General features: G+C 43.9%; 1 pseudogene across 1 annotated transcript in view; it reads left to right on the forward strand.

Annotated features, from left to right (window-relative positions):
* LOC311123812 (copine-5-like) overlaps window positions 1-17,597 on the forward strand; it is a 70,543-nt pseudogene that overhangs the window by 5,627 nt on the left and 47,319 nt on the right. The window contains exons 4-6 of the transcript in view: window positions 1,252-1,327; window positions 11,056-11,109; window positions 12,484-12,545. The product of the transcript in view is annotated as a copine-5-like (transcript). The remainder of the gene's footprint in view (window positions 1-1,251; window positions 1,328-11,055; window positions 11,110-12,483; window positions 12,546-17,597) is intronic.

Consider the following 17,597-nt stretch of genomic DNA (forward strand, 5'->3'; position numbering starts at 1 on the left):
TTTCACTACTACAACACCGTTATATGTTTCACTACTACAACACCGTTATATGTTTCACTACTACAACACCGTTATATGTTTCACTACTACAACACCGCTATATGTTTCACTACTACAACACCGCTATATGTTTTCACTACTACAACACCGCTATATGTTTCACTACTACAACACCATTATATGTTTCACTACTACAACACCGTTATATGTTTCACTACTACAACACCGTTATATGTTTCACTACTACAACACCGTTATATGTTTCACTACTACAACACCGTTATATGTTTCACTACTACAACACCGTTATATGTTTCACTACTACAACACCGCTATATGTTTCACTACTACAACACCGCTATATGTTTCACTACTACAACACCGTTATATGTTTCACTACTACAACACCGCTATATGTTTCACTACTACAACACCGCTATATGTTTCACTACTACAACACCCGCTATATGTTTCACTACTACAACACCGTTATATGTTTCACTACTACAACACCGTTATATGTTTCACTACTACAACACCGTTATATGTTTCACTACTACAACACCGTTATATGTTTCACTACTACAACACCGTCATATGTTTTCACTACTACAAACACCGTTATATGGTTTCACTACTACAACACCATCATATGTTTCACTACTACAACACCGTTATATGTTTCACTACTACAACACTGTTATATGTTTCACTACTACAACACCGTTATATGTTTCACTACTACAACACCGTTATATGTTTCACTACTACAACACTGTTATATGTTTCACTACTACAACACCGCTATATGTTTCACTACTACAACACCATCATATGTTTCACTACTACAACACCGTTATATGTTTCACTACTACAACACCGCTATATGTTTCACTACTACAACACCGTTATATGTTTCACTACTACAACACCGTTATATGTTTCACTACTACAACACCGCTATATGTTTCACTACTACAACACCGTTATATGTTTCACTACTACAACACCGATATATGTTTCACTACTACAACACCGTTATATGTTTCACTACTACAACACCGCTATATGTTTCACTACTACAACACCGTTATATGTTTCACTACTACAACACCGCTGTATGTTTCAGCAGCTTCATTCCTGCTCTGTTGAGCCAAGTACACAACACATCCATCGTATTTCTACACCCCAGAGGGACTGTCTATATACACAGTCTGACATTTTGTTGTTGTTGTGTACTTTACCCTCCAGCCATGATTTCATCGGCGAATTCACCACCAGCTACCGAGACCTGTCACGGGGCCAGAGCCAGTTCAATGTGTACGAGGTGAGTGGAGAGGGAGGGAGGGAGGGAGGGAGGGAGGGAGGGAGGGCACTCATCCAAAGGCATACAGATAAAACAGAGAATAACATAATAAATAGACCACAGGCCCTTGTAGGAGGAAAGAGAATAGCAAGCACAATCTGACATAGCATCTCTGCTACCCAGTCAGGAGATGTACACTACAGTACTGTACTGCAATATTAGCATTAGCGCTAGTATCTACTCAACATTATGCTAGCATTAGCATAACTTTCCCTGGTTCACACTGAACCCCACTGAGTTTGGCTATGGTAATAGAAACCTGGGCAGCAAAGGGGATGAGGTAAGGGATTAGAAGGAGATGGAAAGCTAAAGTGCAGAGCTAGAGGGCCAGGCCTAGGTTCGACTGCTCTCCCACAACCCTGCACAGTGTCTGCGTCCCAGATGGCATCCTGTTACCTGTATAGTGCACTACTTTTGACCAGATCCATATTGGCCCAGGTCTAAAGAAGTGCCCTATATAGGGAATAGGGTACTGTACAGTGAAGTGGATATAAGGATACTAGTCTACGGCTGGGTCTATGGCTGGTCCCTGGTCATTAAAACCGTTGCCACGTTACATTAACTACTGACAGGGGGAGGGAGAGAGACAATTACCGTACGACAGACCACATATTCACGCTGCACAAACTAATTGACAAAGAAACAAACCAGAACAAAGGCAAAGTCTTCTCATGCTTTGTTGATTTCAAAAAAGCTGTTGACTCAATTTGGCACGAGGGTCTGTTATACAAACTGATGGAAAGCGGTGTTGGGGGAAAAACATACGACATTATAAAATGCATGTACACAAACAACAAGTGTGCGGTTAAAATTGGCAAAAAACACACACATTTCTTTCCACAGGGCTGTGGGGTGAGACAGGGATGCAGCTTAAGCCCCACCCTCTTCAACATATATATCAACGAATTGGCGAGGGCACTAGAACAGTCTGCAGCACCCGGCCTCACCCTACTAGAATCTGAATTCAAATGTCTGCTGTTTGCTGATGATCTGGTGCTTCTGTCCCCAACCAAGGAGGGCCTACAGCAGCACCTAGATCTTCTGCACAGATTCTGTCACAAACACAAACAGACCCCACAGAGCCCCAGGACAGAAACACAATTAGACCCAACCAAATCATGAGAAAATAAAAAGGATCATTACTTGACACATTAGAAAGAATCAACAAAAAAACTGAGCAAACTAGAATGCTATTTGGCCCTAAACATAGAGTACACAGTGGCAGAATATCTGACCACTGTGACTGACCCAAACTTAAGGAAAGCTTTGACTATGTACAGACTCAGTGAGCATAGCCTTGCTATTGAGAAAGGCCGCCGTAGGCTGACCTGGCTCTCAAGAGAAGACAGGCCATGTGCACACTGCCCACAAAATGAGGTGGAAACTGAGCTGTACTTCCTAACCTCCTGCCAAGTGTATGACCATATTAGAGACACATATTTCCCTCAGATTACACAGACCCACAAAGAATTCAAAAACAAACCCAATTTTGGGTGAAATACCACAGAGTATCTTCACAGCAGCAAGATGTGTGACCTGTTGCCACAAGAAAAGGGCAACCAGTGAAGAACAAACACCATTGTAAATACAACCCATATTATTTATTTTCCCTTTTGTACTTTTTGCACAACTATTTGCACATTGTTACAACACTGTACATAGACATAATATGACATTTGAAATGTCTTTATTCTTTTGGAACTTTTGTGAGTGTAATGTTTACTGTTAACTTTTGTTAAATTATTGTTTATTTCACTTTTGTTTATTATCTATTTCACTTGCTTTGACAATGTAAACGCCAATAAAGCCTTTAAATTGAAATTGAATTGAAATTAAGAGAGAGAGGTAGGAAGAGAGAGAAAGAGAGAGAGAGAGAGAGAGAGAGAGAGAGAGAGAGAGAGAGAGAGAGAGAGAGAGAGAGAGAGAGAGAGAGAGAGAGAGAGAGAGAGAGAGAGAGAGAGATTTTGAGTTAAAAAAAAAACTTTATTGGGTCTGGGAACCCACAACACAATAAAAACTCAAACAAACAAAAACATGGTTAAACATCAATGAAAAACACAACACTAAATCTTCCTCCACTATAACTAAACACAACAACCTCTGAATACCCCATATGCTAATAAACAGCCCAATGTTATTTACCAGTTTGTAATAGGCAAACTCAACCCTCAGTCTCGCTGCCAACATCCCCTCCAGCATGCCCACCACGTCCACAGACCCCTGTCCCCCAATACTGTTCTTTTGTGTCTTCCAAATTGCTAATTTAGCTGCCCCTGACACAAAATTAAGTAAGAGAACTACACCCCTTCGACTAAACCTGTACTTTGGCCCAAATATAAACAGTTGGGAAGAGAAAACCTCTCCCAGAGCTGAAATCCAACTAGTGATCAGGTCAATCATCCCGACCAACCTGAGACACTGTAAAAACAGATGTGCCAGAGTTTCAGACTCAGCACAGAAAGGACACCCCTCCCCAACAGTAGGATTCAGGTGTACCAGATGCATGTTGGTGGCTATGGCTCCATGTATTATCCTCCATTGGAGGTCAGCTGTCCTCTTATCAATAGGCAGTTTATATAAAGACAGCCTTTTGGGAGGCACCTGGACCAAACACACCTGCCCACCTCGTCGATTTGACCCCTTCCAGGGAAGGAGCACGGGACACTTTTACACATATTATGTACATGGCCTTCTTTCCCACCGCCTTGAACTCCCCCAGCTCTGGGGTATGGAAGGAAAGCAGCATCCCCACTTCCTCTTCTAATGCCCCTGCCGCAGCACTAACATTCAGCGCAGGGAACACATAATCCAGACCATCCATCCACCGATCAGAATTGGAAATATCAGTCACATACTGCCGATGAAGTACTGGCAAGGAATCGCAGACCTCAGCGACGACCTTCCTCAGTAGGCGAGATGATCGGATCTCCGCTCTTTCTTCCAGCTCCTCCAACGATCAACTCCTGCTCCGCATCAGATGGCCCCAGCTTGGTACACCCCACACCTAACAGGCATGAACGTAGGCTGGCTGAACCCATAGCACGGGACTGGATGACAGTGTTATAAAAAAGAGGGTCTTCAAAAAGCCACATCCCTTGTGGCGTGCCGGCCTTACGGGACATGTCGAAAATTCTCCAAGCTGCATAACAGACTCATAGAATGGAGTCAGGCCAGACAAACCACCCCCCTCTAGCCTCTCCAAGCCTGCATAACAGACTCATAGAATGGAGTCAGGCCAGACAAATCACCCCCCTCTAGCTTTAAGAGGAAAAGGTGCTTGTCTAAGCCCAAACAGCCCGCTCTCCTCATCAATATGTAGGCTGTATCGAACCAGCTAGAACCATCACTGTACAACAGTCTCTGGGCTGCTTGAAGCCGGAAAGCCATGATCCTAGAAGAAATGTCCACCAGGCCTTTCCCACCCTCGTGCAGTGGCAGGTACAGAGCTGCAGCTTTAATCCAATGTTGCCCAGACCAGAAGAAATTGACAAGGGTCCTCTGAAGCTCTTGTATCAGGCTGTAAAATCATTAGTCTGTGCCACAGGGTAGAGGTGGCTAGGTTATTGGCTACCAGCACCCTTCCCTTTAAGACAGCTGGAGTAGCACCCATTTCCACCTAGGCAATCTGGCACACACCTTCTCCATTACACCCTCCCAGTTCTTTTTTTGAAAGACATCGGAGCCTAGAAAAAAAACCATCCTATCTCTGCCCCACTGAAGCCCCCCTGGTAAATGTGGAGCGGACCCTATCTGAAGCTGACCTGCCCACAGCGATTCACTATTTTCCCAATTAACTCTTGCTGAGGAGGCCCCCCTCATACACCTTTAGAGCATTTGAGAGAACCTTAACATCCTCACCCCCTGTAACAAAAACTGCCATACACAGACAGTGCTATCGTGGGACCCTTCATAACCCCTGGCACAGAGAAACCAGTAAGCCTCACTCTTAAAAAACAAAGCATTGGTTCAATTGCCAGACAATATAACTGTCCTGAAATTGGGCATCCTTGCCTAATACCCCTATGGACAGGGATGGGGCAGCTCAAACCACCCCCTACCTTCACCATACATGAGGCCCCAGCATACAGTAAACTCATCCAAGACAAAAAAACATCCCCAACCCCAAAGGCTTTCATTGTTTTAAACAAGTACTGGTGGTCCACACGGTCAAAAGCCTTCTCCTGATCCAAAGAAAGCAAACCCACATTCACATCAGACAGTTTACAAATGTCTAAAACATCTCTTATTAGAAACAAGTTATCAACAATAGAACGGTCAGGTACACAGTAAGACTTGTCCTTGTGGACCAACACCCCCAGATATTATTTCATCCTGTTTGAGAGACACTTAGATATAATTGTATGTTCTGCACACAGCAATGCAAAAGGTCTGCAGTTTTTTTAAAGAACCAAATCCCCCTTTTTTGGCAATAATGAAAGCACAGCACGTTGACAGAATACAGGAAGAGAACCCTCATGAAAAGATTCACACACCATTTCATAAAACTCCCCCCAAAATTGCTTATTGAAATCAGATGGTAAACCATCGATGCCAGGGGCTCGGCCTGATGAGAGCTGCATAACTGCAGTGGACAGCTCCTGCAGAGTAATGTCAGTGTCCAAAGCAGCTCTCTGCTCAGAGCCCAATTGAGGAAGTCCATGTAACAACTGTTCAGCACATAGAGGATCACAATCCTCCGCCTTATAGAGGGCAGAGTAGAAATCCACGGCATGTTAGCGCATCTCAAAGTCATCCATGGTCACCTTCCCATCAGGGAGACGAAGGCAGACCATCTGTTTGCGTTGCAATGTCGACTGCCCTAGGTTTTTTTTAAAGCACTAGGAGCATCCATATCCTTGAGGGTAGCAAAGCGAGACCTAATCAAGGCACCCTTCACTCTTTCCTGTAAAAACAACCTCAGTTCATGTCTCTTGTCCTGTAAGTTCATGACTAGTCCGGGGTCATTCTGAGTGAGCAACTTCAACTCAATAGATTTGATGTCCTGTTCAAGGGCCCTGATAGTCTCTTTAACTTCAATTCGAGACAGAGCGGTATACTGTTGACAAAACACACGTATTTGGGCCTCCCCAACCTCCCACCATTGTCTCAAGGACTCAAAATTCAATTTAATAACCCTCAATTTTTCCCAAAACAACAACAACTTTTCACAAAACATGGCGTCATGTAATAACTTAACATTAAAATACCAATAAGGTGATGACCTTCGTGGACAAGTGAATATCAACAGTAACAATATGGGGATCAGAAAACCCCACAGGAGTAATGTCACACCTTACAACCCTACCACAGTAGTACTCAGATACATACAACCTGTCTAACCTTGCTGCACTGACATGTCCTTCATTAACTTTTAGCCATGTGCACTGCCTAACTTTTGCATTTCTTACTCTCCACACACCAGAAAGCTCAAACTCAGTTAACCTCTTAAGGATCGGACCCTTTTTTTCCATTTTCGCCTAAAATGACACACCCAAATCTAACTGCCTGTAGCTCAGGACCTGAAGCAAGGATATGCATATTCTTGATAACATTTGAAAGGAAACACTTTGAAGTTTGTAGAAATGTGAAATTAATGTAGGAGAAAATAACACATTAGATCTGGTTTTAAAAAATGTTTTTTTCCATCATCTTTGAAATGCCACAATATAATATTGCAGTTTAGGCGCAATTTAGATTTCAGCAGTGTATGTGCAAAGTTTCAGATTGATCCAGTGAAGCATTGCAATACTGGACAATTTTGTATCAAGTCTGCCCAAATGTGCCAAATTGGTCAATTTATACATTTTCAAGTACATAACTATAGAGAACATACAAAAATGATATGGTAATACAAAATGTAAGTTTACACACTCCCAGGAATGTCATACATGATGGATCATTAGTTTATACACTAACTTTCACACATCTAGATGGCCGGGCGGGGTGGGTGGGAGTGGAGCCAGAGACAGCAGGGGTTCAAACTGTAGAACCCAGTTCCTACATTTGAATATATAAATGGATTTTATCAAACAAAACTATGCAAAAAAAATTCTCTGGGACCCTTAGGATGACAAATCAGAGCAAGATTACTGAATGTAGGTACATTATTTACCTTCAGAGGTGAATATATCAAACCAGTTGCCGTGATACGTTTTTTTGTTGTTGTGCACTCTCCTCAAACAATAGCATGGTCTTGTTTCACTGTAATAGCTACTGTAAATTGGATAGTGCAGTTAGATTAACAGGAATTTAAGCTTTCTGCCCATATAAGACATGTCTATGTCCTGGAAAGTTTGCTGTTACTTACAACAGTCATGCTAATCACATTAGCTCACGTTAGCTCAACCGTCCCGTTTACGGGACACCGATCCCGTAGTAGTTAATAGAACAGACAGACAAATTGCTGACCACAGTTGAGGTTCTTCAGCAGTGCGATCAACAGTAAAATGTAAAATCCACTGTACAGTTCCAGTCCCCCCCCCCCTAAAACCATACACCCCTCTTGGTCACACTGGCTTAAGGTTTCCTTTATTTGATCAAATACAGCAATACGCTCTGTACCCTCATTAGGAGCATAAACGTTTCAAAAAATGTAATTAAAAAAACATCCGCCTTGACCAATTAAACCAGACCCATGACAATCTCTGTTGTAGATACCATAGTCACCCCTAAGCCTGAGGAAAACAAAATTGCCACCCCGGCACTGAAATTAGTACCATGACTGAGCATATGCATTGTCCTGCTGAAAAGTGAACCTCCGTCCCACTCTTCCGTAAAGCCCAGCTCTGTGGAGTGTAAGGCTTAAAGTGGTCCTGTGGACAGATACTCCAATCTCTGCTGTGGAGCTTTGCAGCTCCGTCAGGGTTATCTTTGGTCTCTTTGTTGCCTCTTTGATTAATGCCCTCCTTGCCTGGTCCGTGAGTTTTGGTGGGCGGCCCTCTCTTGGCAGGTTTGTTGTGGTGCCAAATTCTTTCCATTTTTTAATATTGGATTTAATGGTGCTCCGTGGGGATGTTCAAAGTTTCTGATATTTTTTTATAACACCACCGTGATCTGTACTTCTCCACAACTTTGTCCCTGACCTGTTTGGAGAGCTCCTTGGTCTTCATGGTGCCCCTTGCTTGGTGTGTCACGCCCTGACTCAAGGGACGTTTATTTGTTGAGTCAGGATGTGTATATTTCGTGTTGTGTTTATTTCTATGTTTAAGATCTAGAATATGTAGATCTATGTTGGCCTGTGTGATTCCCAATCAGAGGCAGCTGTAGCTCGTTGTCTCTGATTGGGGACCATACTTAGGCAGCCTTTTGACACCTGTCAGTTGTGGGATCTTGTTCCGTGTGAGGTATGTTATTTGTCTACCTTGGATGTCACGTTTTGTTTGTTGTTTTGTCGTGTGTTTAGTCGTGAAATAAATATGAATGCATATCACGCTGCGCCTTGGTCCTTCTTGTCCGTAAACGATCGTGACATGGTGGTGCCCCTTGCTTAGTGGTGTTGCAGACTTGGTGGTGCCCCTTGCTTAGTGGTGTTGCAGACTTGGTGGTGCCCCTTGCTTAGTGGTGTTGCTGACTTGGTGGTGCCCCTTGCTTAGTGGTGTTGCAGACTTGGTGGTGCCCCTTGCTTAGTGGTGTTGCAGACTTGGTGGTACCCCTTGCTTAGTGGTGTTGCAGACTTGGTGGTGCCCCTTGCTTAGTGGTGTTGCAGTTGACATTAGTCCTATAGATAATATAGGTAGCTGCTAATAGAGAGTGAGAGCTGTAATGGACTGTGTGTTATGACCCATCACAGAGACAGAGAGAGAGAGAGAGAGAGAGAGAGAGGAGACCTGTGTTGTATGGTATGACCCGGCCACTGAGTGATTAAGTGTGTAGGGGGAGATGAGAGGGGAAGCCTGGGTCTTTACCAGGCCAGGAAGAGAACCACAACACCGTGACAGAGTGGATAGAAGCCTGGGGGAGATCCACAATACTGTGACAGAGAGGATAGAGGCCTGGGGGAGATCCACAACACTGTGACAGAGAGGATAGAGGCCTGGGGGAGATCCACAACACTGTGACAGAGAGGATAGAAGCCTGGGGGAGATCCACAACACTGTGACAGAGAGGATAGAGGCCTGGGGGAGATCCACAACACTGTGACAGAGAGGAAGGAGGCCTGGGGGAGATCCACAACACTGTGACAGAGAGGATAGAGGCCTGGGGGAGAACCACAACACGGTGACAGAGAGGATAGAGGCCTGGGGGAGATCCACAACACTGTGACAGAGAGGATAGAGGCCTGGGGGAGATCCACAACACTGTGACAGAGAGGATAGAGGCCTGGGGGAGATCCACAACACTGTGACAGAGAGGATAGAAGCCTGGGGGAGATCCACAACACTGTGACAGAGAGGATAGAGGCCTGGGGGAGATCCACAACACTGTGACAGAGAGGAAGGAGGCCTGGGGGAGATCCACAACACTGTGACAGAGAGGATAGAGGCCTGGGGGAGAACCACAACACGGTGACAGAGAGGATAGAGGCCTGGGGGAGATCCACAACACTGTGACAGAGAGGATAGAGGCCTGGGGGAGATCCACAACACTGTGACAGAGAGGATAGAGGCCTGGGGGAGATCCACAACACTGTGACAGAGAGGATAGAAGCCTGGGGGAGATCCACAACACTGTGACAGAGAGGATAGAGGCCTGGGGGAGATCCACAACACTGTGACAGAGAGGAAGGAGGCCTGGGGGAGATCCACAACACTGTGACAGAGAGGATAGAGGCCTGGGGGAGATCCACAACACTGTGACAGAGAGGATAGAGGCCTGGGGGAGATCCACAACACTGTGACAGAGAGGATAGAGGCCTGGGGGAGATCCACAACACTGTGACAGAGAGGAAGGAGGCCTGGGGGAGATCCACAACACTGTGACAGAGAGGAAGGAGGCCTGGGGGAGATCCACAACACTGTGACAGAGAGGAAGGAGGCCTGGGGGAGATCCACAACACTGTGACAGAGAGGATAGAGGCCTGGGGGAGAGACGAGGGAGAGGAAGGAGAGGGTGGAGACAGGGGAAGGGAAGGCTACCTTTGACTTGATATTCAGCACTTCATGTGTCCATGTGTGGATCCTGTAGAATGAGCACTAGGGATGGTTCACATGACCTCGATCATTTTACTACCAGATCCTGCATCATACACGCCTTCCTGTGGCCTCAGGTCCTGAATACACAATCATGACCTCATGTTATGTTATGTTATAGTCTCTTATCAGCCATCACCTCTCTTTCCCACCCTCATCGGCAGTCAGGTCATTTTCTCGCTGTGTGTGTGTGTGTGTTTACATATGTATATTGGCATGTGTTGTTCAAAAATACCAACCTCGGTGGGATTCCATTCCATTGTTATGATGTGTGGATACACATGCATGTAATACACCCAGGATAGACCCCAATGAACAGCCTGGAATAACCTGTGGACTACACTAAGCCTGAGGGTCTGATCGATGGTATTTCAGCGTTACCCACTGCAGTTATGGGACTGAGTTTCACATGCCCCGTTACATATACTGTACCTACAGTATGTATGGGGGATGAACATACCTGATGTTCTTTATTGGCCACGGGGAATGGAGACATTTGATGGGATCATTTTTACATTATATCAATATCAGTATGCTCATGTTGTGCTTGTCGAATCCTAGGTGGTGAACGCCAAGAAGAAGGTAAAGAAGAAGAGATACATCAACTCTGGGACGGTGAGTCTGTCAAAAACTCCAGGTTAAAATCTACATCTCTTCCTGCCTGGTGCAACCGTATATTTCTTCCCCATCATCTCTGTTTGTTGTGTTCATTAATGAGTTTGTAGTAAGAGGATTGTAGAGGTTTAATTTCCTTAGCTAATTGTTTGTTATCTCTTCTGAATCCTAGACAAGATAGGATGCTTTGTTTTGTTATGGTCCAGACAATAAACATTAGCCTGGTCCCAGATCTGCATTGATCTGCTGTCTTGCTAAACTTCAACGGTCATTGCGATGTTTGGCATGCAATACTAAACACAAACAGATCTGGGACCAGGCTAAATTAAGATCACTAGAAGAGAAATAAGTTGTAATGGCCTCAAACAACGTTAACCGGTGAGAGTCTATAGAGATGATAACTGTCCTATCAGTGACTGAGTGGCTGCTTCTTCACTCCTCCTCCACATGTCCTGTTGTCCTATCAGTGACTGAGTGGCTGCTTCTTCACTCCTCCTCCACATGTCCTGTTGTCCTATCAGTGACTGAGTGGCTGCTTCTTCACTCCTCCTCCACATGTCCTGTTTTCCTATCAGTGACTGAGTGGCTGCTTCTTCACTCCTCCTCCACATGTCCTGTTGTCCTATCAGTGACTGAGTGGCTGCCATGCCCAGCCAGTGGCTGATGTTTAGGAGACAATCAGTGCATTGTTATTATTGCCTGGGCACACACACACACACACACACACACACACGTACACACATACACACACACACACGTACACACATACACACACACACACACACACGTACACACATACACACACACACACACACACACACACACAGTTTGGGATGCAGAGCCTCAATATGATGACTGTGGCTAGATCATTAAAATCACAGAGCAAGTCATCCATCATGTTGCTCTCATCATAACTCAGTGAGATGGATGTGTGTGTGTGTGTGTGTGTGAGAGAGAGAGAGCGAGAGACGGTTCTTCTCCCTGTGACAGCAATATTAATATGCAGCTCTGATATCAAACAAACTAATTCTACCTAGATGAATCACTCCTGGGTGGCAGTTGGTTGGTTAGCCCTCGGGCCCTGGGGCTAACGATTAATGTGTTTAATATTTCAATTGGTAAATTGGGTTTGTGTTGATTACGGATGTGGATGGTGCTTATTATTAAATTGGTAAATAAATTGTATTGGTGTTGATTACCTAAGTGGGTAAGCGACCTTTTAGAATAGAAAACTGGTTTGAATGTATTTTTACCCAGGTGACACTGTTGTTGTGAACAGATGTTTAAATTGGTAAATAAATAATGTTTAGTGTTGATTACCTAAGTGGTGAATATAACCATTTGGTAACTGTTTTGAATGTCATCTTTACCCAGGTAACTCTGCTGTCGTTCACGGTGGAGTCAGAACACACGTTCCTGGACTACATCAAAGGAGGGTGAGTTGGTTCAAAAGTCTACATTACAGTATTTCAAAATACAGAAACATGGCAACATTTGAAACTAGCCCTCAATACATATGGAAATGTCTGCTCTACCCAAAAATACAACCAAATAATTGCAGCATTACCGCAAAAATGGAAGAGGAAAGTGGAAGGGGGAAAAAGTAACTTGTCTGTTGGCCTTGCATTAAAGAACATAATTGGTTAAAGAAAACTGTGATAAATATAAAAGTATACCAGTTTCATTCAAGGACCAAAGGATTGACAGCCGTCCCATATACATTGCGGCTCCCGAGTGGCGCAGCAGTCTAAGGCACTGCATCTCAGTGCTTGAACCACACCCTGGTTCGATTCCAGGCTGTATCAAAACCAGATGTGATTGGGAGTCCCATAGAGTGGCGTACCGATCCCATGGCATAGTGTTTATGAACTGATATGCAAAATGACGCCGGATTCAAAACTTCACATTTTTCCATTTAAATTATTATATAAAGTTCTTGCTACCAATAGAATGTTATTTATATGGGGAATACAATCTTCCCAGCTCTGCAGATTTTGCTGCGAAGAGACAGAATATTTAGATCATTTGTTTTGGTACTGTCCATTTGTAGCTTGTTTTTGGACACAGGTCCAGGAATGGCTGAAGGATTGCAATATTTACCTGGAGCTAACCCTGCAGATAGCATTACTGGGTGATCTGAAAAGTCATAGTCAATCAATCAATAAAATAATAATACTTTTAGCAAAAAAAATTATTTACAATCTGTAGAAACAATGAGAATAGAAAGGTTCAGAACTTTTGTAAAACATCACAGTACTGTTGAAAAATATATGGCAAACAGAAATCCAATATGGATGGTGTTAAGAGATAGATGGGTGGTGTTGAATGGAGTTGAAGGATGGGACTAATAACAACTAACAACAAATAATAACAACAAGATAACTAATAATGTAAGCATACTGTGTCCATAATAAGTATATAGATTATAGGTTGAGAGCTTTTGTGAAAGAGCACAGTTAGAAAAATATGGCATATAGAAGCAAACCGGATGGACATCATGAAAATGATTGGAGAGGTTGAGGGTAGAGGAAGTTCAGGAGTAAAAACAAACAAAATAGAATTATTGTAAAATTGACTGTGTCCATAAAATGTATATAGTATGTATAAGCTGGAAGTAGAGGCCTAAGCATTGTTGTTCACTAGTTTACTCCAATTAGGGAAGGGGTGGTGGGGTTGGAAAGTAATAAAGGGAAATATACCCCCTAAGAAATATATTTAAAAAAATTAAATAATAATAAAGGTTTGTGGAATCTCCTATTCACTTCATGTTGCATCTGACAGATCTGAGAAAAACTATTTAGTTAGGGGAGATGAGATATACTGTATATCTTGTGAAAATGTACTGTAGACACAAGCAGGCAGGGTTATTGAACTATTTGTTTTAATAGTTTTTTAGGGAATACAACATAGAAGAGACAAGACAAACAAAACATGACAGATGTGGTGGTGGGTGGGAGTTGTATCATCACATTGCATAGTCACCTTGTAAAATCAAATTATAACAATAACAACAATAATAATAATAATAATATTAATAACAATAACTGTAATATTAACAACAACAATAATAATAACAACAATAACAACTGGAATAATAACAAGTCTAATAATAATAACAACAATAACAACTGCAATAATAATAACAAGAATAATAATAACAACAATAGCAACTGTAATAATAATAATAACAACAATAACAACAATAATAATAACAACAACAATACTATTAATAATATTAACAACAATAACAACTGTAATAATAACAACAACAACACTAATAATAATAATAACAACAACAATAATAATAACAACAACAACTGCAATAATAAAAACAACAATAATATTAATAATAATAACATCAATAACAAATGTAATAATAATAATAACAATAATAATAATAACAACAACAACTGTAATAATAACAACTGAAATAATAACAACAATAATATTAATAATAATAACAACAATAACAAATGTAATAATAACAACAAGAGAGGAGAGCACAGAGAGGAGAGCACAGAGAGGAGAGCACAGAGAGGAGAGCACAGAGGGCAGAGCACAGAGGGCAGAGCACAGAGGGGAGAGCACAGAGGGGAGAGCACAGAGGGGAGAGCACAGAGGGCAGAGCACAGAGGGCAGAGCACAGAGGGCAGAGCACAGAGGGGAGAGCACAGAGAGGAGAGCACAGAGGGCAGAGCACAGAGGGCAGAGCACAGAGGGCAGAGCACAGAGGGGAGAGCACAGAGAGGAGAGCACAGAGGGCAGAGCACAGAGGGCAGAGCACAGAGGGCAGAGCACAGAGGGGAGAGCACAGAGAGGAGAGCACAGAGGGCAGAGCACACAGGGCAGAGCACAGAGGGCAGAGCACAGAGGGGAGAGCACAGAGAGGAGAGCACAGAGGGCAGAGCACAGAGGGCAGAGCACAGAGGGCAGAGCACAGAGAGGAGAGCACAGAGGGGAGAGCACAGAGGGGAGAGCACAGAGGGGAGAGCACAGAGGGGAGAGCAGCCTCTCCACCTCCACTCAACACCCACAAATGATTGTGATTAGTTATTAACGTTATAGCTAGCACCACTCAAAGGTCACACCTGCTCCTTACACCTAGCTGCTGTTAGATTCACATAAAGCAGCCAGTGACATGAGGTTGCAATGTTAATGCAGTAGCTTGTTTCAGCAAGGGGCAACAACGTTTAATCACGTTGTTAAGACTCCATGTTATCGCAGAAACAGACTCAACCTCACAAATGCCCGGCCTTCCCGTCTTCAATCAGCTGTTAATTCCCCAAATGATTTTTTACGATCATGACGATCATTTTATTTTCATGATAGTCCATAACCGTCAGTTACAGGGTTATACGGTATTAGTGCCAGCCCTACCTACAGCACAGACTTCCGCCCATCAGATGTGTCAGTAACTCCTTCCCTGACTGGCTGCTTGGGGTGGTGGGCTGACTGGCTGCTTGGGGTGGTGGGCTGACTGGCTGCTTGGGGTGGTGGGCTGACTGGCTGCTTGGGGTGGTAGGCTGACTGGCTGCTTGGGGTGGTAGGCTGACTGGCTGCTTGGGGCGGTGGGCTGACTTGCTGCTTGGGGTGGTGGGCGACTGGCTGCTTGGGGTGGTGGGCTGGCTGGCTGCTTGGGGTGGTTGGCTGACTGGCTGCTTGGGGTGGTGCGCTGACTGGCTGCTTGGGGTGGTGGGCTGGCTGGCTGCTTGGGGTGGTTGGCTGACTGGCTGCTTGGGGTGGTGCGCTGACTGGCTGCTTGGGGTGGTGGGCTGACTGGCTGCTTGGGGTGGTGGGCTGACTGGCTGCTTGGGGTGGTGGGCTGACTGGCTGCTTGGGGTGGTGGGCTGACTGGCTGCTTGGGGTGGTGGGCTGACTGGCTGCTTGGGGCGGTGGGCTGACTGGCTGCTTGGGGCGGTAGGCTGACTGGTTGCTTGACTAGTCAGTAGCCCCTTCCTCAGAGGGCTGCTATGTTGTTGGTTTAGTCAGCATAGCTGATGGGGGGGGGGAGTCTGTGCTATAGGTAGGGCTGGCACAATGACTGTATAACCGTGTAACCGATGGTTGTGGATGAAGACCGTCATGAAAATAATATAACAATCATAACCGTAAAAACGAAAGAACTGCTGACTGAAGACAGGACAGCCGGGCATTTGTGCAGTTGAGTCTGTTTCTGTGGTAACATGGACTCTTAACAATGTGATGAAACTTTCTTGTCCCCTTGCTGAAACAAGCAAGGTGCTGTAGCAAACGATTAATAGAATGGGCTTGGAACCTCTAACCCTGGCAATTTGACTGGTAAACTAATGGGAACACACACAATGGCTGCCTGGTATTGTGATGCAATAATTTCCATGGTAATGTAGAACGTTCATTCAAATGATGTTTACTGATGTGGCTCATGCAATGGAATGTATTTTTTGTAATGTCAGTTGAGTTGAATCAACAAATCACAGCACATATTGATGGGTACACTTCCTACTTTTAATTCCTTATTTTACTTCCTGATTTTACTTCCTGTTTTTACTTCCTGTTTTTACTTCCTGCTTTTACTTCCTGCTTTTACTTCCTGCTTTGCTCCTATGGGTACACTCACAATGGCTACCAGTCGGGTTTCCACTAAATAGCACAGACACAAAGTCAAAATTGGCTATATCGTAAAAGTTCTGGAAAACAAAAATGCATTTTGGTCTTAATTTAAGGTTAGGGTTAGGCATAAGGTAAGCAGTGTGGTCAAGGTTAGGTTTAGGTTTAAAATCACATTTTAAGAAGATAAACTGTAGAAATAGGCGGGGTTATTGTCTTTGTGGCTGTTTTAACTAGTGACAACTTGCCAGTCCACCCATTATGCCATCATTGACTTGAATGGGGACGCCCGTTCTATTCATTCCATTTCTATGGCAGCAGATGCGGTCAGGAGTGGAGGAAACCCGAAAATGTGCATCCCTCCAACAAATGTGCATCCAAATTTTGTTAGTTTTTTTCTTAATTTTTAGAACGAAGACCGCGGTCATTTGGCTTGCCAATTATCATGATCCAACATTTCATGACCGTCACAGCCCTAATTACCATATCTAAAACCACCAGTCTTCCTGTTATTTTTACCATATCTAAAACCATACTGTGGTTTGATTGATGGAATTCTCCATTCCTGGGCAGAGAGAGTCTCTCCCGAAGGAGACAAGGTTATCTGCCTCTTTCTCTCAACCCTAGACAGAACATGTATGAATTTAAATGAATGACCATGAAATATGGAGTATGGAGTATGGAGTGTGATGACTGTATAAAATATGAAGTGGGTTTTAGGCCTTTAATGGGAAGCTCCAACCTGTCACGTACTCTATATGAAAACGCTTCCTCCCAGTGGATCTGTGGTAGCTGTCCTGGTTTCAGCCCTGTAGCAGTCCTTGTGCTGCACTGTCAGTACTGGACTGTGTCAGTGTTAGGTTGTTTGGCGACTGTGTCCTAGATCTGTCAGTGACCCTCAT

This window comes from Coregonus lavaretus (assembly GCF_964263955.1).
Source record: "Coregonus lavaretus genome assembly, contig: HAP1_SCAFFOLD_540, whole genome shotgun sequence".
NCBI classification, from domain to species: Eukaryota; Metazoa; Chordata; class Actinopteri; order Salmoniformes; family Salmonidae; genus Coregonus; species Coregonus lavaretus.